The following is a 24,737-nucleotide window of genomic DNA, read 5'->3' as shown; positions in this document are numbered from 1 at the left end:
CCCCTCGCGAGGCCTTGCATAAGAGAAATCGAGGCAGGAGAGTGAAAAGTCGAAGAACCACAAGCCAAAGACGGCAACAACTTCAATAAAACTTCGAATGAGAAGGAACAAGCCAACTGCGGAAAGCAAATGAAAAGCCGCGTCCGGCACCTAATCTAGTCTTCGACGTCTTCTCACCAGCGCGGAGCTAAGTGCTGCCACTGGCGTGGGAGGGAGCCCCAGGGCCTGAGGCCGGCGCTCCTGAGACTCCGGGGCGTGTACAACCCCAACTCATTATTACGTGAGAGTGTCACGGGCGGCGAGCTTCACAGGCGTTGGCCTTCTTCACAGGCTCCGGGCCTTTTCCAAAACACGACAGCTTCATAGGCATTCGCCTTCTTCACAGGCTCTGGGCCTTTTCCAAAACGCGACAGCTTCACAGGCATTCGCCTTCTTCATAGGCTCTGGGCCTTTTCCCAAACACGACAGCTTCATTGGCATTCGCCTTCTTCACAGGCTTTGGGCCTTTTTAGGGGTAGAACCTCTGGAGGTGCTGGATGTTCCATGCGTTCTGGACCGGCACCCCCTCCTGAGTCTCCAAGCGCACGGAGCCGGGCCTAGAAACATGAAAAACTTTGAACGGGCCCTCCCACATGGGAGAGAGCTTGTGCAGCCCCTCCCTGGAGAGAACCCGCCTGAGCACGAGGTCTCCTACCTCGAGAGTTCTGGGGCGGATGTTGCGGCAGTGATATCGCCGCAGTGCCTGTTGGTACCTCGCCGCTCGCAGCGCGGCTTCTCGGCGACGTTTCTCCCCTAGCACGAGGTCCATCCCCCGCATGGCGTCCTGCTGCGCCTCGTCGAACGCCAGGACCCGTGCGGAGCAACGTCTGACCTCGTGAGGGAGGACTGCTTCGGCTCCGTAGACCAGGAAGAACGGGGTCTCCCCAGTCGGCTTGGTCGCGGTTGTGCGGATGGACCACAACACGGACTGAAGCTCGTCATACCAACCTCTTCCGCAGGCCTCCAGCTTCTTCTTGAACGTCCTGGTCTTGAGACCCCTCAGGACCTCTGCGTTGGCTCGCTCGGCCAGGCCGTTGCTTCGGGGGTGCGCCACCGAAGCGTAGCATATCTGCGTTCCAAGGTTAGCACAGTATGTTTTGAAGAGGTTACTTGTGAACTGCGAACCGTTGTCCGTGATGATGCGGTTCGGCACCCCGAACCGGCTCACGATGCCCTTGATGAACTTGACCATGGAACCCGCGGGAATGGTGTGGACAGCCTCTACTTCAGCCCACTTGGTGAACTTGTCCACGGCGATGTAGAGGTAGCAGTAGCCCCTAGGCGCCCGAGGAAACGGGCCCAAGATGTCCAGCCCCCAGACTGCGAACGGCCACGAAAGGTGTATAGTCTGTAGGCCTCCTGCTGGCTGATGGATCTGCTTGGCGTGGAACTGGCAGGCCTCACAAGCTTTCACTAGTTTGACGGCGTCGTTGAGTGCGGTGGGCCAATAAAACCCACTGCGGAACGCCTTGCCGACGAGGGTCCGTGATGATGAATGATGTCCACAGTCTCCGCCGTGTATATCTTCCAGCAGTTCCTTCCCTTGCTCCCTGGAGATGCAGCGCAGGGACACATCGCTTGGTCGCTTCCGGTAGAGCTCTCCATCCTTGATGCAGTATGCCGTGGCCTGGCGTGCCACTCGCTCCGCTTCCTCCTCCTTCTCCAGCAGGGTCCCTCGTGTTAAGTAACTCCGGAGCTCCGTGATCCAGCATCTCTCTTGAGGTTCCATCGTCAGGAGCAGGCGTGCTCCTGAGGCCGGGCCACAGGCCGGAGCTCCTGAGGCAGGTGGCTGGGGGAGCTCCTCCCGTGGCTGAGCCGTGTTTGACAATGACGGCAGGGCTGAGGGCTTGAAGAGCCGCTCCTCGAAAACGCCAGGCTCCTGAGGTAACCGCCTGGACACGCATTTGGCGATGTCATCGGCTTCCTGATTGGTGCCATGGGGCACATGCTACAACTCCAACCCCCAGAACTGCTTCTCCATCCTGCAGACCTCCGCAAGGTAGGCTTCCATGTGCTCATCTTTCGGCTCGTACACCTTGTTGGAGAAATTGACAAGGAGCTGCGAATCGCCCTTGATGGTGAGGCGTTTCACCCCCAGGGCAGCTGCGGCCTTCAAGCCCGCTATTAGACCTTCATACTCCGCTATGTTGTTGGAGACCTTTTCACCTTGCTGGAAACAAAGCTGTACAACATAGTAGAAGTTGTCCTGAGTGGGCGATATAAGCACCGCCATAGCTCCAGCGCCATGCTTGGAGAACACCCCATTGAAGTACATGACCCAGCCTTCTGGCGCCTCGCTTCCCGGGGAGAGGGACCGATCCTCGTTGGCCTTGAGGCCTGGTGCCTCCGTCCATTCTGCCACAAAATCCGCTAATGCTGCTCCCTTGATGAGTCTGGTCGTGCTGAATTTGAGCTGAAACGCTTGCAGTTCTATGTTCCACTCAGCGACCCTTCCGGCTGAGTTAGGGCTCCTGAGCACTCTCTCCAAGGGGTATGACGAGACGACCTTGATGGGGTGACCCTGAAAATAGTGCCGCAGCTTGTGCGAGGCCACCAGTAGTGCGAGGAGGAGCTTCTGAGGCATGGGGTACCGTGCCCTCGCGTCCCGCAACACCATGCTGACGAAGTACACCGGGTGCTCAACGAGGTTGGGTGCGTCAGTGCTGGTGGCGCCCTCCGGAGTCCATAGAGCCTCCTGAGGCAATGAGGCCTCCGAAGGCTGGCCATCTGGGAGAGGGGCCTCTTCTGCCTCCGGTGCACTCCTCTGCGGCGGCTGATCCTCCTCAGCCGCGGTGGCGGTTTCTGTGGGCCTTCCTTGTTCCCGTTTTGCCTTGTCCCGGGCTGCTGCTATGGTTTTGATTCGACGCTCCTCCCTAACCGCCACCAGGGCTGCGCTGGCGGAGTAGGGAGTGGCGGCGAGGTAAAGCACTAGGGGCTCTTGAGGGCGCGGAGCCACCATGACCGGAGGGCTGGTCAGGTATCTCTTGAGATCTTGGAAAGCCTTGTCGGCCTCTTTGGTCCATTCAAAGGGCCCCTTTTTCTTCATTAGCTGGAAGAAGGGCAGCGCTCGCTCCCCCAACTTGGAGATGAAGCGCCCTAGCGCGGTCACGCGCCCAGTGAGCTTCTGCATTTCTCTGAGGGTCTTCGGCGGGCTCATGTCCTCGACCGCCTTGAACTTTTCCAGGTTAGCCTCGATGCCTCGGTGGGACACGAGGAAACCCAAGAGCTTGCCCGAGGGGACTCCGAACACACACTTCTCTGGGTTGAGCCGCAGGTTCACTGCGTTGAGGCTCGCAAAGGTTTCCTCCAGGTCTTGTATCAGGGTCTTGGCCTCCCGATACTTCACCACAATGTCATCGACATAAGCCTCGACATTCTTCCCGAGCTGCGGGCCCAAAGTGATGTGCATCAGCCGCTGAAAGGTCGCCCCTGTGTTACGCAGCCCGAATGGCATGCATGTGTAGCAGTACACCCCACACGGGGTTAGGAAGGCTGTCTTCTCAACGTCTTTTACCGCCATCTTGATCTGGTGATACCCAGAGAAGGCATCCAGGAAGCACAGCAGGTCGCATTCTGCGGTGGAATCCACGATCTGGTCGATGCGGGGGAGCGGGAACGGATCTTGCGGGCATGCCTTGTTGAGGTTGGTGAAGTCGACACACATGCGCTCCTTCCCTCCCTTCTTTGGCACAACGACAGGGTTGGCCAACCAGTCCGGGTATCGGACCTCGCGAATGACCCCAGTGGCTTCTAGTTTGCGGGTCTCTTGGCCGATGAAGGCCTGCTTTTCTGTGGACTGCCGCCTTGCCTTCTGCTTCACAAGACGCACGTTAGGGCACACGTTGAGGTGATGCTCGATTACGCTCCTAGGGATCCCCACCAACTGGTCAGGCTCCCAAGAGAATACCTTCTTGTTCGTGCGCAGGAACTTGACCAGGGCCTCCTCTTGCTCGAGTTCGAGGTTGGCGCCTATGGTGAAAGTGGCGTTGGTGGACCCGTCCTCATCGACGGGTATCTACTTGGTTTCTGCCTTGTCTTGGGTGAACAACTGTTTCTTCTTGGCAGGTGCAGCCCCCTTGGGCTTGGGGGTCTCCAAGCTGGCGGGCTGTGCCGATGTCATCGTCTTGAAGGCGAGCTTGAGTACCCGCAGCGCGTCCCCGGTGTCCCGTGCACGGTGAGGACACCGCTGCTCCCGGGCATCTTCATGAGGTTGTACGCCGGGTGCGTCGCAGCCATGAACTGGGCCAGCACTGGGTAGCCGAGGATGGCGTTGTAGGGGAGGCCGATGGGGGCGATGTCGAAGTCGACCAGCTCCGTGCGGAAGTTGTTGTAGGTGCCGAAGGTTACTGGGAGCCGGATTTGTCCCAAGGAGCTGGATGATCCGCCCCCAACACCAGAGAAGGGCCGGCTGGGTTGCAGCCGTTCCAGGGGTATGCAAAGGAGGTTGAAGGCCTCGACCGAGAGCACGCTGAGGCCCGCACCGCCATCGATGAGAGTTCTGGTGACGGCCACCTGGCAGATGGTGGGGGTGCACAGCATGGGGAGCGCACCCGAGCAGGCCGAGTTGGAGGGGTGGTCCTCCGAGCTGAAGGTCAGGCCGGCCTTGGACGTCGCCCGGTCCGGGAGAGCCTCCTGCCGTGTGGAAGCGGCGCTGACCCAGCGAATGAACGGCTTGACGTGGTCACTTGTAGGCGGCGCCTGCGAGCCGCCCAGGAGGGTCGCGACGACCGGGGGTGTTGGTGTAGCGCGATGGGCGGGGAAGAGGCTGCGGGGCTCTTCCCAAGAGGCCCCGGAGGTTTCCGGCAGGTGGAGCAGCCATGGGCGCGGAGCGCCGGTGAGGGCCATGGGGAGCCAGTTGGCCATAACCCTATCATCACCTCCAGCTTCGAGGGGGGGGCCTCCTCGCTCGCCGGCAAGAAGGCCAGCGGATCTGTCGCGCTGCCGTAGCGCGGCGGCGTCGTTGGCCTGAACTTGTCCGACCACCGTACCCATTGCAGGGCTGGGGCCAGGGCTCGGAGCCCCCTGGCCACCGTGCTGGCGCCGGCGGCCGGAGCGGGCGACGCGCTACTCATCGCGAGGCAGGCCGTGGTGGTGGCGGAAGAGAAAACTCCGGCGCACCCCTACCTGGCGCGCCAAATGTCGGATTTTGGGTTCCGGCAGACCCTTGAGGTTCGAACACTGGGGTGTGCGCGGAGATTTTGCCTCCTACCTACCTGCACCCCTCCGCCACGCTAAGATCTAAGCAATGGAAAGAACAACACGAATGACACAGGGTTTATACTGGTTCGGGCCACCATTGTGGTGTAATACCCTACTCCAGTGTGTGGCGTGGTGGATTGCCTCTTGGGCTGATGATGATGAACAATACAAGGAAGAACAACCTCACGAGGGTCTGCTCTTGGACGGGGCGATGAACTGCCGGGAGGGGTTCAGTCACCCTTCTCTCTCTTTTTCCCCTTCTTTCGTCCTTTTCCTCTTCCCTCGTTCTGTGGGTGGTTGGTCCTATTTATAGAGGCCCTGGTCCTCTTCCCAAATATCGAGCAGGAAGGGAGCCAACAATGGCGGGCTAATTTTGAGGGGGACAGCTAGTACCAGCTATCCTAACAAAAGTAGTCTTCGCCTGCACAAAGCTCTGGTGGTGACGCCGTCTTGGGCTCCACAATGACCTCCGTCTTGTAGTCCTCCTGGTCTTGGTCTTGTTGCACCGAAATGGCAACCTTTGCCTGAGGCCTCGGTACTCCGCGGCTGCGCTTGCTCCCTTTGCACCAAAGGGGAAAGGAGGACGCTGCGCGGGCTGGCACCCGCCTGGCGCCTTCGGTCGTCATGGCTTGCTTCACGGGCACCTCGTGAGGTACCCCGCCTTGATCTCTCCGCCTCCTCGCAAGCCAGCCTGATGAGGCCGTGCCTGAGGAAGCTCCGCGTCGTCCGCCCTGCGAGGCTTGGCCCCTCGCGAGGGTCTTGGGTCTGTGTTGGTGATGATGGGCCGTGCAGGGCCCCCCTTTGAGCCACACCGCAGGCCGCAGGCAGGCAAGTCTGGGGACCCCCGTTCCCAGAACGCCGACAGTGTGGGCCCCCTGGTGTTGATTCTTTCGCCAGTATTTTTAATAAATTCCAAAAATATTCTCCATGAAGTTTCAGGTCATTCCGAGAACTTTTATTTTTGCACAAAAATAACACCATGGCAATTCTGCTGAAAACAGCGTCAGTCCGGGTTAGTTCCATTCAAATCATGCAAGTTAGAGTCCAAAACAAGGTCAAAAGTGTTTGGAAAAGTAGATATGATGGATACGTATCAGGTGATTCCTCCAATTTCACCTTGACATTTTACCTTAGGTGTGATCTATCGAGGGTGATTCCTTTGAGTTCACCTTGATGGTATGGACCCACAACTACTTTAACCGTTCCCCATTAACTGTTACTGCGGGACTGAAGGGACATGTGGTACCGCTATGGTAGAGGTGGACATGAGTTCCCGTCAGTGTCTTGATAAGTTGGGTCGGCCCCAAGGGTACCCATGTGAGTTATTAACACAGCATGACCGGGCAGGCAGAGACCGCCTTAGGAGAGGGATGGGCCTGACCCTTGTCGTAAGACCGCGAGACGGGGCGATAGGAGCACTGATCATCACCTCGAGCTCCCAACACACTAATGGGTTTGGATATATGATCTGAGTAGACCTCTGGCCTTTTCACACTGACCACCACACGGGAATAAGTATGGGCACTCGATGTCGTACGATTCTCCCGAAAACTCTTCGGATGTCAACAGTTGAGTGGTGCGCTCCCGGTTGGACGGTAGCTACCTACGCTTGTATAAGGAGGTGGGTCTACTCCAGACCGCGTACATAACATGCATGAGTGCTTAGGACAATTGGCCCATGACCCCTTCACACTTAGGATTTAGACCGGCGTGTTGGCCTCTCTGTTGAGCCTAGGTAGGTGTGTCGATCAGCCGAGGCCGGGCATAACCTGGAAAAGTGTGTCCGGCAAATGTTAATGAGCGTGATGGGTAAGTTGGTGCACCCCTACTAGGAAGTAATCTATTCGAATAGCCGTGTCCACAATAACAGACGCTCGGAGTTGTATCCCGATCTACTACAACTAGAACCGGATACTTGTTACACTAAACTGGTATGATGGCTCCGGGATCGCTTCCTCATAGGGTAGACGAGGAAGGACCTCTGGGCGTTGCTATTATTTACTTGTTACTATATGATATGTTCCTCTACTCTCATCTATTGCTGCAAGACGCTACAAGATGCTAGTCTTCAATAGGCTAGGCCTTCCCCACTATTCTGGCAATTCTGCAGTATAGTCCATAGATACATCCCCTTTCCTTTGATACAGATGCATACTTATCATAGATCTGATGTAAGTCTTGCGAGTACTTTGGATGAGTACTCACGGTTGCTTTGCTACCTTTTCCCCGTTACCCGATTGCTGCGATGAGATGATGGACCCCAGGAGCCAGTTGATCCCGTCGATGACTAGTGCGACCCCGATGGAGCCTACTACTACGTGGAGACCGACGACTAGGAGTAGTTAGGAGGCCCCAGGCAGGAGGCCTGCGCCTTTTCGATCTAGTTTTCGTTGTTTTGCTCAGCCTTCTTAAGGAAAACTTGTCTAATTATGTCTGTACTCAGATATTGATGCTTTCGCTGTCTTATGTATTCGGGTCCTCGTGGCCCTGGCTTGTAATTTAAAGCTTTATGTTTGGTACTACAAAAAAACCACTTCCGTGATGATACGTGTTTGTCACAGTGGGTCACGTTTTCTGTCATGCATGTACATCCATGACAATTTTATGACAGAATCAAGATAGTCATACCTGTGCTGTCGTAGAAGTGTTCCATGACAATACCAAAATTATCATCACGGAAGTGTCCACTTCCATGATGATAAATCGCACGTCATGGGAGTGTTTTCGCCAAGGGTAACCAACACCTGGAATCCACCATAATGGGTCGCTATTAAGCTATCGAGTTCCGGTTTGGATCCGATAACCTGTTAATAGCCCTGGCCGGTGCGGATTTTCCACGTGTAAAATTCTCATTTGCCGAAGTATCCATGTGTCAGCTTAGTGCTAGGACAGATGTCATCTAGTGAATGGATGGGACGCGCCTATGATACATCGACATGTGGCATGGCCCAATAGTGGCCCATTCAGGTCAAAAGGCCGGCCCATTTGACTTAGTCAAAAGGTAGCAACCCGGCCCACGGAAGGCCTGTTAACGGCCTGTTCGCATATAGCCCATTTACAGCCCGCTAACTCATGGCCCGTTATAGCCTATCCGAATTAGGCCCAGTAACGCCATATGGGCCGTCCAATATAATTCCAGCCCATTGTAACTTCCGGCCCATGTATGGCCCATGACGTCTTCCAACCCATATGAGGCCCTTTGTAAATCATGGCCCATGACGTCTTCCGATCCATATGAGGCCCTTTGTAAATCATGGCCCATAAATGGCCCGTAGTGAAACTGGCCCATAATGAACAATATATCGCTTTATACCCATTAACGGCCCATTATTCCATTGGGACGTTTCAACCCGTGTTATCTTTCGGCCTTCTAAGGGCCCATTTATTATTGGGCTCATTTTTGGCATTCGATTACTTACGGTCCGTTACCGGCCTGTTCTGCTTGTGGGCCAAATTTAGCCCGTGGTTAAAGTCGGCCCGTCTGTGGCCCTTTAATCCACTAGGTCATTTTCATAGTGTCATCAAATATGGCCCATTAACGACCCGTTATGCCTGTCGTTGGAATTAAGCCCGTTGTACACATGGGCTTATTAACGACCCGTTATGGTCGGCCCATAAACAGACGATTCCTGTTATAGCCCATTTACGACCCATATTTTGGTCCGTTAATTGTCCACGAAAGTACGACCCATGTTTGGCCAATGGATCATATGGCCCGTAGAAGTCCCATTGAATCTATGGACCGTAGAAGGCCCATGGATCATACAGACCTTAGGAGGCCCACTACAGCAGGCAGCATGACCATGGTTACAACGGGTCGGTTGCCCATGGTTATTGTGGCCTAGTTCTAAGTAAAAAGGTTAGCGCGGAAAAAGAATTGCAGTGACTACAAGCAAAAAAATAAACAAGACAATAAGGAAATAAATAAACAAGCAACTTACGCTTGGCTATTACAACTATTTCAAATATTACATCCACTGGGCATCAAAGATCGCCACCAGTACAAATATAGTGAACAAAGCAGCATATTACATAAACTGGGCGTCTAAATTGGCCACCAGTGAAAATAAACGTGGTAGAAAAACAAGTCCAGAACTGAAACCACTTCAGAAGAGCTCAAGAAACGATATCCTAGATACCCACCATGCTGGCAAGAAGCTTAGCAAGCTTATTGGTTTTCTCTTGTTTGGCGCTAAAATTGTCTAGCGATTGTTGTCGCACCCAAAAGTATGCATCTGAATTCTGTAGGGACTTCCTCGGTCCTTCGACTTCTTGGCGCAACACAACCGGCTGATGCCTTTCAGCTTGTAGCTGAGACTAAATAAGCTGAAGAGATTCAGGCAGCGAGTTCAAAGAGCTTGTGCCACCGGTAGTGGCCAAGATCATTTTTATCACCTTTCTTGGAGACCAATAGGGTTGTCTCACTATCTGGAACCTTATCTGCATTACTTTCTCTACCATTGCATAATGGGGTGCTCTTCTCCAATATTCCGTTCACATTCTACAAGAGAAACAAGCAGACACATCACAGGTTTAGCATGTAGTATATGAAACTCATTTTGGTAAACCGGTTCAGTAGTAATGTCGGAGTAAATAGCCATGGGTAGCCTAGCCGGCTTCCCCTGGCCCTTTTGAAAAAATTACGAGCCCGTCCGGCTCTCAAGAATCCAAGACATGGGGCCGCCTTCCCCTTGCTGGCTGTCACCCAGGCCGGCTTTCGGAAGGCGGCCCGACTTTAGCCCTCATGAAGAGAGCTACGGGAGGGCCGACTTCGAGAAGACGGCCGCGAGAAGGCCGACTCCAAGAAGCCGGCTCCCACAAAGCGGTCAAGACCGTACCCTCAAAGTTTGCATCCACCTAGCGGCGATGTGAAGGGGCGTGGCTACAGTGAAGCCTGCCACCCCCGAATCCCGGAGCACGCCTGGCACAGTGCGCCGTACGGAGTGGGCATGACCCGTCCGGTGCGGCACTGTTGCCATGTTGACCTAGGTGTCACCCAGGACGGGCCGCCAGTGCGGCCCACAGACGGTGGGCCCCTTCGGGCAGAGAGACACCCGAAGGCGGCCACGCCTCCCCCCAGTCGGCCCAAGACAGAGCTGGCTCCCCGCAGCCGGCTTGCCGCCTCCCTCGAAGGAAACGCCCCATTAAGGAGACAAGACGCGGTGAGGCTACAACGATTGCCCGACGGGCGGCGGCACTGTAGCCGCGCCTACCACGATGAAGCCCACATCACCAAGATGGAGCAACAGTAACCAGCCGCCGACCAGGTCCTGGACAGTGGGGCCTGCCTGTCGACCAAGGGGCCGGCAGCCAGCGGGACCCACCAGTCGGCGGGCCCCAGCAGCCGGCGTAGAAGCCGGCGAGTGCAGTCACAAACGGCTAGGCCCCGCGCCCAGTCGGATTACCATTGTACCCCCGGGGGGTAGGCCTATATAAACCCCCAGGGGCACCCATGCAAAGGGTTCGACCCCCAGCTAGTCTTAGACACCATACAAGGAGAAGAAGCAAGCTAGCCGTGCCCTTCTTTCTCCTCCCACCGAACAGCTCAAGGAGCGTTGTGTAGCTACTTTTCCATCTAGTGATCATGCGGAGACCCCGCAGAGCAGCAGTAGGGGTGTTATCTCCACGGAGAGCCCCGAAGCTGGGTAAGATTCGCCGGCGTGCATGTCTTCGCCTCATCCCGTTTCCAGGCACCAGCAATGTCTTACTGGCTCCCACAATGATAAGCCACCCGTTGGCATATGTCGCACCTACCACCCGACAAGTAAGGTGGACAGGACAAGAACATGAAACAAACATATATCTATGTACTATGGTCACTGTATTATCCATATCATTCTAGTTTATGTTGCCAAATCAAGATAGAGACATAGTTCAAATCATATATTTTTAAGACACATCAACATAGACAGAATATAAGTGTGGGAAACTACACAACACTGGCAACACTTGTAATTTGCATGACATGAGAGCATAACTATTTATACAACTGAGACTGAAATCAACTTAGAGCAAGAAGTTAGTATAGCAATTCAGTTAAAGAAATAGGTTTAAAACATACCAGTTGCGCCATTGGAGTTTCAATTGGATCCTTCAATTTTGAAATTAGTTGGTATGAGTAAATACAGTGATGCAAGGGCAAAAGAGTATGGACCATATCTACGGAATCTGACCTGAGAACAGTTGCTCTTCTTCTTTAAACATGGAGTTTGGGTTCGCAGTGGTGGTCTTCATGCTTTGGGCACTGCAGGTGCTTTACAAACTGCTAGTGTGGGGGGTACTATGTGGTGGACATGGTGATGTGTCAACTAGAAGTGGGCTACTATCCACTAGGGTTTGGGTTAGATGGGGTGTACCTGGTTCCCTCTCCAACGGTCTAAGTGTACAGTCTGGAAAAGTCTCGATTATGTGTGGTGGGGCTAGTTCGTGGGCCAGTACAACCATGGTTCTATCTGCATCGACGGGTAGAACCGTCTTTTGCGAAGAACGAGTTTTTACTCCCTTAGATACTGCCATCTGTCGGATTACGGGTTCCGGCAAACCCTTGAGGTTCGAACTCTAGGGTGCCCACGAGGAGCACTCTCTCCCCGACTCGAACGCTCAACGATTCCACGGCCTAGCTCGACGAACCCAAAGAACAAGAGACACATGAGTTTATACTGGTCCGGGCCACCTTGCGGTGTAATACCCTACTCTAGTTTGTGGGTGGATTGCCTCGAGGGGCTGAGGAAGAACTAGTACAATGGATGGGCAACCTCAGGAGGTACGGTGAGGTGTTCTTGAGCTCGATTAGCTGGTGGTTGAGAGGGTGATTTCAATGATCCGTCCCCTTCTACGGTGGCGGCTAGGTCCTATTTATAGTGGCCTTGGTCCTCTTCCCAAATGTTTAGGCGGGAAGGGATCCCACAATGGCCAAGTATGAAGGGGGACAACTAGTACAAGCTATCCTAACAAAAGTAGTCTTCACCTGCCAAAGGCTCTGGTGGTGACGTTATTGTGGGCTCCATGATGACCTCCGTCCTACCGTCCTGCTGGTCTTGTTGCACAGATATGGAAACCTTTGCCTGATGCCTCAGGACCCCGCGCCTGCGCTTGCCTCCTTAGCACCAAAGAGGAAACTGGTACACTGCGCCCGCTGGCGCCCACCTGGCCTTAGTCGTCATGGCTCACGTCACGCGAGCCTCGCGAGGTGACCCTTGCATAGATATCTCCGCTCCTCGGGAGCCAACCTAGTGAGGCTAACCCCAGGGAGGTCTTGGTGTCGTCCACCTCGCAAGGGTCTTGAGTTGTTGTTGCTGAAGATGGGTCATACCGGGCCGTTGATGGAGCCACGGCACGGGCCGTAGGCAGGCAAGTCCGGGTACCCCCATTCCCAGGACGCCGAGAGTAGCCCCTGGGCCCAAGGCCCTCGAGCTTGGCTTCGAGGTGAAGCCAAAGGGCAAGTGCGGAGCGCCGCGGGCCCCAACTTCCTACGACCTTGGTAGATGCGTGGAGATTGATGGGATGTGGGCGCCTCCGCTTCCCCATGTTGCCTCGATAATTGTCTGACTTGACGAGGCGTCGCTGCATGCAGGAGAAAATCATCATTACGAGCGATCATGGAGGCCGGTGGTTGGCCTCCTTCTGGCTATAAATGAGGGGAGGGGCATAGCCCCCTCGCACATCTTTGCTTCCTCGCTGATTGCTCCTTCTTCTTCCTCTTCGCCTCGACGCCTTGCTGCAGTCCCATGGCGCCCACGAAGAGGTTTTCGGCCATGGAGATGCGGAAGGCTCGCCGGGAGGGGCCTGGCTCACCACCGCCAAAGAGGGGTGGGGCCATCCCCATAAGCATGCCATGACCCCGGCGGTGGATCCCCGGGGGTGTGGTCGCACTCCTTCGGGGCCTGGCGCCATCCTTGGCGGCCAAAGCGGTGTCTCCTCCCATGGCGAGGGCCTCTCTAGGTGGAGCAGCCCTTGCGTCGAGGGGAGGCATGCCATGGTCGCTCGACCTCTTCGGCGGTGGTGCTCCCGGAGTTCCCGGAGTTCGTCGTGTGGTGCTCCCAGAGTTCGTCATGTGGTCGGAGAGTCCGGTTGGCACCTGACTCCGGCATCCGCGCTCCTTTGTCGACGAGTTACCGGCCCAGGGTCTTGACGGCCTCTGGCTGCAGGCCGACGGTTGCTGCAGCAAGGCCTCGTGGATCACAGTGGAGGTCTCCGTCGTGGGCAACATGGCCCTGGCCCGCGGCCGGCAGGTGTTTGCCCGCGCGCGTGGCCTGAGCGGGCAGTGTACCCTCCACTTCAAGTATGATGGCGCCGCGACCCTCTTCGTGAGGGTGTTTGGGGAAGATGGTCACCACACAGGTGCTGCCCCGAAGACAGCGGCGGCAACGGTGAGATCGGTCTGGGCGACGGCATCTGACGAGGCTGAGGGCGAGCTTGCCCTTGGCGATGGTCGTGGTTCGCCCAGCGGCGGCAGCTTCTTCACCAACGAGAGCACCAGCAGCAGCGGCTATGATTAGTCGCCGGGCCCGCTTCGAGGACAGCGTCGGGTTGTCCCACCGCCGCGCGGTGGTGAAGCGCGAGAGCGACTCAGATTGAGCTGCGTCCGGAGGCCCTCGGAGCCGCGCCTCATCAGCTGCCATGGTCATGCGGGCCGCTATTGTTTGACCTTTCCTTTCTTCCTGTATTTTGAAAAGGGTAGATGGCCCTGCTGGAGCGTGTAATGAACTGTGATCTCTATGCTGTTATGTTATGCTTATTGCTCCGACGTTTTTCGTTTTCCACGTAGATGCGAAAAGAAGGGGTGACTTAGCTTGATACGCTCGGGGTAGTTTCCTGTCTCGGGAGGGTGCGCCTCCTGGCATCTAGTGAGGCCTCCTTGTTGCCGACTCGGGAGCCACTGACCTCTGGAGGTGTCATAAAGCTGCAGAGTTTGTTATGTCATCTTTCGGGTGCCTTGCTCCTCCTTACGTGAGCACTCAGGCATGAGCTAATTGTTACGGCATATCTCTCTCAAGGTAGTTTTGGTGATTGATGACAACATGTTTGCGGACTAATCATGTGCTTTGAATAGTTCATAGATTCACCCCTGGCATGAGACATTTTCTTCCCTTCGGAGTGTCTTTCAAGACGGTGTAGCTCTTTCGTTTCTTTCTCGGTGGACTAGTTGCATAGAGGGCACCGTACTATCAAGAGGGGGTCTGCTGGGGTATTGCATGGGTGGAATCAACACGTACACATCAGCTTCTCACCCTCCGAGCTTTTCTATTCCATTGAAGAGTTCTCTCCACTTTTCTTTGTCCTGTCTGGGTCCCAGCGGTAATACCGCGCAACTCAGCCGTAGTACCGCTGAGGAGCCACAAGCGGCAGTACCGCTCCACAGCGGTAGTACCGCCCATGACTCCACAGCAGTAGTACCGTTGGGGTGCCTGGCACCACCGCCTCGTCCTTAGCCTCTTTGGAGAGATCCTCTCTCTCTCTCTTCTATGTCCCAGCGGTAGTACCGCTCTACCAGCGGTAGTACGATCGAAGGGTCACAAGCGGTAGTACCGCCCGTGACCCCGCTGCCGTAGCACCGCTGGGCTGTCTGGCTCCTACCGCCTCGACTCGAGGGGTCTTTTTATCATGTTGGGTTTTGCAACACTAGTTGCGGTTGTAGAGGCAGTAGTACCGTTTCTGGAGCGGTAGTACCGCCCCTACCACCGCGGTAGTACCGCGTTGGGTCCTATTCCCTACTAGTCTCCTCTGCGCGGCAGTGCCGCTGGCTGGTGCGGCAGTACCACTGACCTAGCGGTAGTACCGCCCCCTCTTAGCGGTAGTACCGCCCTATGCGGGGCTGGTTGGTGAGGGGCAACGGTTGGATTGTTTCCCCCACTATAAAAAGGGGTCCCCTTCTTCCCTTTGACCTATCTCTTCCCCCTCAAGCTCCATTTATTGCTCAAGCTCCATTAAATGCTCCAAGCTCCATTTTCGCCCGATCTATCTCTCTAGCAAATCAAACTTTTTGATTTGCTCGGGAGTGGTTGAGAAGGCCCCGATCTACACTTCCACCAATGGATTTTCGATTCCCCCACTCATCCCTTGCGGATCTTGTTACTCTTGGGTGTTTGAGCACCCTAGATGGTTGAGGTCACCACGGAGCCATAGTCCAATGTGGTGAAGCTTCATGGTTTTGTTGGGAGCCTCCGATTAAGTTGTGGAGATTGCCCCAACCTTGTTTGTAAAGGTTCAGTTGCCGCCTTCAAGGGCACAAATAGTGGAATCACGGCATCTCGCATTATGTGAGGGCGTGAGGAGAATACGGTGGCTCTAGTGGCTTCTTGGGGAGCATTGTGCTTCCACACCGCTCTAACGGAGATGTACTTCCCCTCAAAAGGAAGGAACTTCGGTAACACATCCTCGTCTTCACCGGATCCACTCTTGGTTATCTCTTACCTTTACTTGTGCAAGCTCTTTAGTGTTTCTTATCTTGCTTGCTTGTATGCTTGGTGTTATTGCATCATATAGGTTGCTCACCTAGTTGCACATCTAGACAACCTACTTTGATGCAAAGTTTAATTTGGTAAAGAAAAGTAAAAATTGGTAGTTGCCTATTCACCCCCCCTCTAGTCAACCATATCGATCCTTTCACTAATCATGGCTTAGCGCACCGCGTCGCTGTACCCGTAGGGCACAGACTTAGGAGGGTGCGCCAATCACGAGCTCAATCGAGGGTGCCTTGAGGAGATCAAGGGAGTCGAAGCTCTGGGGTGACAGGGCTTTGGCGAGATGTGTACGTGGTTTAGGCTAGCCCAGCGCATGCACACACCTGCCCAGCCCCCACGCTGGGTGCACGAGGGAGAGCATCGGGCAACTGCCGTCCTCCCTGATGCAAAACAAAGAAGCAGGCGAAGAAGTAGAGGAAAAGGGGGCTCAACCAAGCAACCGAGAAATGCCAGAACTCCAAATTTCACAAAATGATTGCAACCAGCTATAGAAAGGAAATGAATAGTTGCGTCCGGCACCTAGTCCAGTCTTCTCACCAGTGCGGAGCTAAGTGCTGCCACTAGGATGTGGGAGGGAACCCTCGAGGCCCGAGGGTGGCACTCCGCAGACTCCGGGGCATGTACAGCCCCACTCATTATTATGTGAGAGTGTCACGAGCGGAGACCTTCACAGGCGCGAGCCTTGTTTCATATCGCCAGACGAGGGCCCCGCCCTGCGCCGCCCCCGACCACTGTTGGGGCGTCCGGAAACCAGGACGACACCAAGGGGCATGGAGGACGTTGGCAGTGCCCTCAGCGACTACGGGCCCCCTACCGGGGGGAAGGGCTCACCGGCGCCTCCCCCGGTAGAGGACCTACCCCCGTGCGGCGCGAGGGAGGCCCTGGCTCTGGGCCCCCGGTGCACCTCTCCTGCCAGGGGTGGGGCCACCGCCCTGGGGTCTCAGACTACTACAGCGGTCTGGTTCACCTGCAGCCCATGGTCAGCGTAAGCATGCTCCCTTGGCAATGGTTGTACCCTACTATCATCGTCGCTGAAGGGGGCGGTGAAGCCTCCGGGTAGCTCGTGGTAGGCCCTTGTCTCGAGCGCTCTGCCTTCCCATCTTGGCTCACGGAACGAGTTGGGGCCCTCTCCTGGCATGTGCTCTAGGTTCACCATGCGGGGCAAGCAGGTGTCCTCGATTGCCCCGCTGGAGCCGTCGCCTGGGTGCCCCACGCCTTGAGCCGCCAGCCGCGGCATCTAGCCCTGGTGGCCGCTGGGTGGCATCCCAGTGCGCCCTACTGGTGGACCGCCAGCGCCTGCCCATCCTGCTGAATGCGCTGTCACGGAAGGATGGGCTGCGCCGGGGGCTATGCTGGTGTTGTCGGCCCCCCTAGTGTTCCAGGAGGTGCGCGAGTGATACATCTCCATCGTATCTATAATTTTTGATTGTTCCATGCCAATATTCTACAACTTTCATATACATTTGGCAACTTTTTATACCATTTTTGGGACTAACATATTGATCCAGTGCCCAGTGCCAGTTCCTGTTTGTTGCATGTTCTTTCTTTCACAGAAAATCCATATCAAATGGAGTCCAAATGGGATAAAACTGACGGAGATTTTTTTGGAATATATGTGATTTTTGGGAAGAAGAATCAACAAGAGACAGTGCCCGAGGGGGCCACGAGGCAGGGGGTGTGACATGGGCCCTCGTGGCCACCCTATAAGGCGGTTGGTGCCCTTCTCCGCAAGAAAGCTAATATCCGGATAAAAATCGTGTCCAAATTTCAGCCCAATCGGAGTTACGGATCTTCGGGAATATAAGAAATGGTGAAAGGGCAGAATCTGGAACGCAGAAACAGAGAGAGACAGAGAGACAGATCAAATCTTGGAGGGGCTCTCACCCCTCCGACACCATGGAGGCCATCGACCAGAGGGGAAACCCTTCTCCCATCTAGGGAGAAGGTCAAGCAAGAAGAAGAAGGGGGCTCTCTCCCCCTCTCTCCCGGTGGCACCGGAACGCCGCCGGGGCCATCATCGTGTCACCGCAATCTACACCAACACCTCCGTCATCTTCACCAACATTGTCATCACCTTCCCCCATCTATCTACAGTGGTCCACTCTCCCGCAACCCGTTGTACCCTCTACTTGAACATCGTGCTTTATGCTTCATATTATTATCCAATGATGTGTTGCCATCCTATGATGTCTGAGTAGATTTTCATTGTCCTATCGGTGATTGGTGAATTTCTATGATTGGTTTAATTTGCTTATGGTTATGTTGTTGTCCTTTGGAGCCCATCATATGAGCGCGCACATGGATCACACCATAGGGTTAGTTGCATGTTGATAGGACTATGTATTGGGGGGCAAGAGTGACAGAAGCTTCAACCTAGCATAGAAATGGATGCACACGGGATTGAAGGGGGGGCAATATATCTTAAAGCTATGGTTGGGTTTTACCTTCATGAACTTTAGTACTTGCGGATGCTTGCTAATAGTTCCAATCGTAAGTGCATAGAATTCCAAGTCAGGGATGACATGCTAGCAGTGGCCTCTCCCACATAAAACATGCTATCGGTCTAGTAATGTAGTCAATTGCTTAGGGACAATTTCGCAACTCCTACCACCACTTTTCCACACTCGCTATACTAACTTTATTGCTTCTTTACCTAAAACAGCCCATAGTTTTTATTTACGTGCTCTTTATATTCTTGCAAACCTATCCCGTTACACCTACAAAGTACTTCTAGTTTCATACTTGCTCTAGGTAAAGTGAACATCAAGCGTGCGTAGAGTTGTATCGGTGGTCGATAGAACTTGAGGGAATATTTGTTCTACCTTTAGCTCCTCGTTGGGTTCGACACTCTTACTTATCGAAAGAGGCTACAATTGAACCCCTATACTTGTGGGTTATCAGGACCTTTTTCCGGCGCCGTTGCTGGGGAGTCATAGCGTGGGGTGAATATTCTCGTGTGTGCTTGTTTGCTTTATCACTAAGTAATTTTTATTTGCTGTTCTAAGTTGTTCTCTATCTTTAATTATGGATACGGAACACGAAATACCAAAAAAATTAGGTTTACTTGCCAGTCATGGAGATGGGGAACCTCCTAAAACCCTCGATGCTCATTATGTGAAAGATATTATGTACTACTTTGATAATCCTGAGAAAACCCCATTCAACTTTGTAATGGGAGATATGTTGGATCAACGTGAATACGTTAGGGATTATCGCTTGACTCAAAAAGGGAAACTATTATGGGATCAAATTTATATGTTGTATTGGTGTGCTAGGCAACTATGCTTGAGATATGATTATACTTGTTGCTCTAGGATGAAGGCTCCACACCTTCCCTTTTCATGTGAATTTAATGATAATGAAACCTTAGCTTCTTATGTTAATGGTATACATGATTACTATGATGTGGAATGAATAGAAGAATTTGTTGCTTTTATGGGTTCTTATGAAATTAAATCTTTGTTTAAAGAGTTTCAAGATTTTGATGATTTAGTTTATAGACCTGAAAATTTTGCTATACTTAAATATTGCTATGAGAATTATGAATTCAATCCCGATATTGATGATTTTATTGAGAGAGTCTCCACTGCCCAAGAAGAGATTGATATTTTGCATGAGTCTATGGAAGAAGAAAGTAATGACATTGTGAGCTCATTGGATGAAAAAGATGAGGAGGAGAGCGAAGAACAAAAGGAGGAAGAGCAGATTGATCACCCGTTCCTACCTTCTAATGAGAGTAACTGTTCAACTCATACATTGTTTAAATTCCCTTCGTGCTTACCAAAGGATTAATGCTATGATGATTGTTATGATCCCGTTGGTTCTTTTGAAATATCCCTTTTTGATGATGCTTGCTATGCTTGTAGCCAAGATGCCAACATGAATTATGCTTATGGAGATGAACTCACTATAGTTCCTTATGTTAAACATGAAATTGTTGCTATTGCACCCACGCATGATAGTCCTATTATCTTTTTGAATTCTCCCAACTACACTATATCAGAGAAGTTTGCCCTTATTAAGGATTATATTGATGGGTTGTGTTTTACTACTACACATGATGATTTTGATAGATATAATATGCATGTGCTTGCTGCTCCTACTTGCAATTATTATGAGAGAGGAACTATATCTCCACCTCTCTATGTTTCCCACACGATAAAATTGCAAGAAACTGCTTATGCTATGTATTGGCCTTTACTTTATGTGCATGAATTGTTCTTTTATGACATGCTGATGCATAGGAAGAGAGTTAGACTTCATCATTACATGATACATGTTACTTTGTGCTCACTACTAAATCACAAATCATTGTTAATTAAAATTGGCTTTGATATACCTTGGGATCCGGGTGGATCCATTACTTGAGCACTATATGCCTAGCTTAATGGCTTTAAAGAAAGCGCTGCCAGGGAGACAACCCAGAAGTTCTACAGAGTCATTTATTTCTGTTGTGTGCTTTTATAAAGTTTAAAAATAAAATAATTTGCCGAGGTTTGCCTTTAGGATGTTTTAGATTGCTTGTTGGTTTGTGTGGTGCAGAACAGAAACTTTGGCTGTAGTGCGTGATTTTACATTTTCTATCGGAACGTCAAACGGTTCTGAAACTTTTTGCACTGTATTTATATACAAATTTTTTATTTTTCCTAATTATTTCAGAATGTTTGGAGTACCAGAGGTATGGTGAATGTTCAGATTACTACAGACTGTCCTGTTTAAGACAGATTCTGTTTTTGATGCATAGTTTGCTTGTTTTGATGAAACTATTGATTTCTATCAGTGGATTAAGCCATGAAAAAGTTATATTATAGTAGATACAATGCAAAAACAAAATATGAATTGGTTTGCAACAGTACTTAGAGTAGTGATTTTCTTTATTATACTAATGGATCTTACCGAACTTTTTGTTAAGTTTTGTGTGGATGAAGTGTTCAAAGATCGAGGAAGTCTCGATATGAGGATAAGGAGGAGAGGCAAGAGCTCAACCTTGGGGATGCCCCGGAAGGCATCCCATCTTTCTTCAACAAGTATCGGTATGTTTCCGGATTCATTTCGTTCATGCGATATGTGCAAATCTTGGAGCATCTTTTTCATTTAGTTTTCACTTTTCTTTTATGCACCATGCGGGTATGAGATAGTCCTTGGTTGATTTATAGAATGCTCTTTGCACTTCACTTATATCTTTTGAGTATGGCTTTATAGAATGCTTCATGTGCTTCACTTATATCATTTGAAGTTTGGATTGTCTGTTTCTCTTCACATAGAAAACCGCCATTTCTAGAATGCTCTTTTGCTTCACTTATATTTGTTAGAGCGTGGTCATATCTTTTGTAGAAAGAATGAAACTCTCTTGCTTCACTTATATCTATTTAGAGAGATGACAGGAATTGGTCATTCACATGGTTAGTCATAAAATCCTACATAAAACTTGTAGATCACTAAATATGATATGTTTGATTCGCTGCAATAGTTTTGCGGTATAAAGATGGTGATATTAGAGTCATGCTAGTGGGTAGTTGTGGATTGTAGAAATACTTGTGTTGAAGTTTGTGATTCCCGTAGCATGCACATATGGTGAACCGTTATGTAATGAAGTTGGAGCATGAGGTATTTATTGATTGTCTTCCTTATGAGTGGCGGTCGGGGATGAGCGATGGTCTTTTCCTACCAATCTATCCCCCTAGGAGCATGCGTGTAGTACTTTGTTTCGATGACTAATAGATTTTTGCAATAAGTATGTGAGTTCTTTATGACTAATGTTGAGTCCATGGATTATACACACTCTCACCCTTCCATCATTGCTAGCCTCTTCGGTACCATGCATTGCCCTTTCTCACCTCGAGAGTTGGTGCAAACTTCACTGGTGCATCCAAACCCCGTGATACGATATGCTCTATCACACATAAGCCTCCTTATATCTTCCTCAAAACAGCTACCATACCTACCTATTATGGCATTTCCATAGCCATTCCGAGATATATTGCCATGCAACTTCCATCATCATCATATACATGACTTGAGCATTCATTGTCATATTACTTTGCATGATCATAAGATAGCTAGCATGATATTTTCATGGCTTGTCCGTTTTTTGATGTCATTGCTATGCTAGATCATTACACATCCCGGTACACCGCCGGAGGCATTCATATAGAGTCATATCTTTGTTCTAGTATCGAGTTGTAATATTGAGTTGTAAGTAAATAAAAGTGTGATGATCATCATTATTAGAACATTGTCCCATGTGAGGTCATCAAAATAAAAGTGGCAAAAGAAGCCCCGCAAAAAAGAGAGAGGCCAAAGAAGCCTACAAAAAGAAAAAAGAAAAAAAGAGAAAAAAATAAAAAATGAGAGAAAAGATAGAAGGGACAATGTTACTATCCTTTTACCACACTTGTGCTTCAGAGTAGCACCATGTTCTTCATACAGAGAGTCTCTTGAGTTATCACTTTCATATACTAGTGGGAATTTTCATTATAGAACTTGGCTTGTATATTCCAACGATGGGCTTCCTCAAATGCCCTAGGTCTTCATGAGCAAGCAAGTTGGATCCACACCCACTTAGTTTCAGTTTGAGCTTTCATACAATTATAGCTCTAGTGCATCCGTTGCATGGCAATCCCTACTCCTCGCATTGACATCAATTGTTGGGCATCTCCATAGCCCGTTGATTAGCCATGTCGATGTGAGACTTTCTCCCTTTTTTGTCTTCTCCACACAACCTCCATCATCATATTCTATTTCACCTATAGTGATATATCCATGGCTCACGCTCATGTATTGCGTAAAAGTTGAAAAGGTTTGAGAATGTCAAAAGTATGAAACAATTGCTTGGCTTGTCATCGGGGTTGTGCGTGATTTGAATGATTTGTGTGGTGAAGATGGAGCATGCCAGACCATATGATTTTGTAGGGATAACTTTCTTTGGCCATGTTATTTTGAAAAGACATGATTGCTTTATTAGTATGCTTGAAGTATTATTGTCTTAATGTCAAATGATTGACTATTGCTTTGAATCACTAGTGTCTTAATATTCATGCCATGATTAGATTGCATGATCAAGATTATGCTAGGTAGCATTCCACAATAAAAATTATCTTTTTTATCATTTACCTACTCGAGGACGAGCAGGAATTAAGCTTGGGGATGCTGATACGTCTCGTATCTATAATTTTTTATTGTTCCATGCCAATATTCTACAACTTTCATATACTTTTGGCAACTTTTTATACTATTTTTGGGACTAACATATTGATTGAGTGCCCAGTGCCAGTTCCTGTTTGTTGCTTGTTCTTTGTTTCATAGAAAATCCATATCAAACGGAGTCCAAACGGGATAAAAACTGACAGAGAATTTTTTTGGAATATATGTGATTTTTCGGAAGAAGAATCAACGCGAGACGATTCCCGAGGGGGCACAAGGTAGGGGGGCGCGCCCCAGGGGGGGCCTCGTGGCCACCTAGTAAGGCAGTTGGTGCCCTTCTTTCGCTGCAAGAAAGCTAATATCCGGATAAAAATCGTGTCCAAATTTCATCCCAATCGGAGTTACGGATCTCTGGGAATATAAGAAACGGTGAAAGGGCAGAATCTGGAACGTAGAAACAGAGAGAGACAGATCCAATCTCGGAGGGGCTCTCGCCCCTCCGCCGCCATGGATGCCATGGACCACAGGGGAAACCCTTCTCCCATCTAGGGAGAAGGTCAAGGAATAAGAAGAATAAGGGGGGCTCTCTCCCCCTCTCTCCCGGTGGCACCGGAACGCCGTCGGGGCCATCATCGTGTCACCGCAATCAACACCAACACCTCCATCATCTTCACCAACATCTTCATCACCTTCCCCCATCTATCTACAGCGTTCCACTCTCCCGCAACCCGTTGTACCCTCTACTAGAACATGGTGCTTTATGCTTCATATTATTATCCAATGATGTGTTGCCATCCTATGATGTCTGAGTAGATTTTCATTGTCCTATCGGTGATTGGTGAATTGCTATGATTGGTTTAATTTGCTTGTGGTTATGTTATTGTCCTTCTGTGCCCATCATATGAGCGTGCGTGTGGATCACACCATAGGGTTAGTTGTATGTTGATAGGACTATGTATTGGAGGGCAAGAGTGATAGAAGCTTCAACCTAGCATAGAAATTGATGCATACGGGATTGAAGGGGGGCCAATATATCTTAAAGCTATGGTTGGGTTTTACCTTAATGAACGTTAGTACTTGCGTATGCTTGCTAATAGTTCCAATCATAAGTGCATAGAATTCCAAGTCAGGGATGACATGCTAGCAATGGCCTCTCCCACATAAAACTTGCTATCGGTCTAGTAACGTAGTCAATTGCTTAGGGACAATTTCACAACTCCTACAACCACTTTTCCACACTCGCTATACTAACTTTACTGCTTCTTTACCTAAAACAGCCCCTAGTTTTTATTTATGTTCTCTTTATATTCTTGCAAACCTATCCCGTTACACCTACAAAGTACTTCTAGTTTCATACTTGCTCTAGGTAAAGCAAACGTCAAGCGTGAGTAGAGTTGTATCGGTGGTCGATAAAACTTGAGGGAATATTTGTTCTACCTTTAGCTCCTCGTTGGGTTCAACACTCTTACTTATCGAAAGAGGCTACAATTGATCCCCTATACTTGTGGGTTATCAGCGAGCTCGCCGGGGCCTCGCACACGCCTCTCCGACGACCTGAGGCATGGGCAAGGAACAGAAAGGCGGCGTACCTCTACACGCAGCGTCCAGTAGTTCGGCGACGTGCTCCAGCAGCGCATCGCGGCCACTCTCCACCAGCCTGCATCGTAGCAGCTCCCGCGACACGATCAACGTGGCTCGCATGTTCGCCTGCTCCCGTCGGATGTGCGGCGCCGCAACGTATCCTGAAGACTGCATGGTGGTGCACGTGCACCGTGGCGCGAGGGCGGAGGGCGCCGGTCTGCGTCGCTCGCGCCCGGGGGCATTAGGCAGCATGCGGGCCACCTGGAGCTCGGAGTTGAGGTCTTCTTGAGCGGACGGTCCTGCCCGGGCAGG

The sequence above is a fragment of the Triticum urartu genome, chromosome 1, assembly GCF_003073215.2.
Source record: "Triticum urartu cultivar G1812 chromosome 1, Tu2.1, whole genome shotgun sequence".
Taxonomy (NCBI): domain Eukaryota; kingdom Viridiplantae; phylum Streptophyta; class Magnoliopsida; order Poales; family Poaceae; genus Triticum; species Triticum urartu.
The sequence above is the reverse complement of the archived record's forward strand: the minus strand, read 5'-3'. Positions refer to the sequence as shown.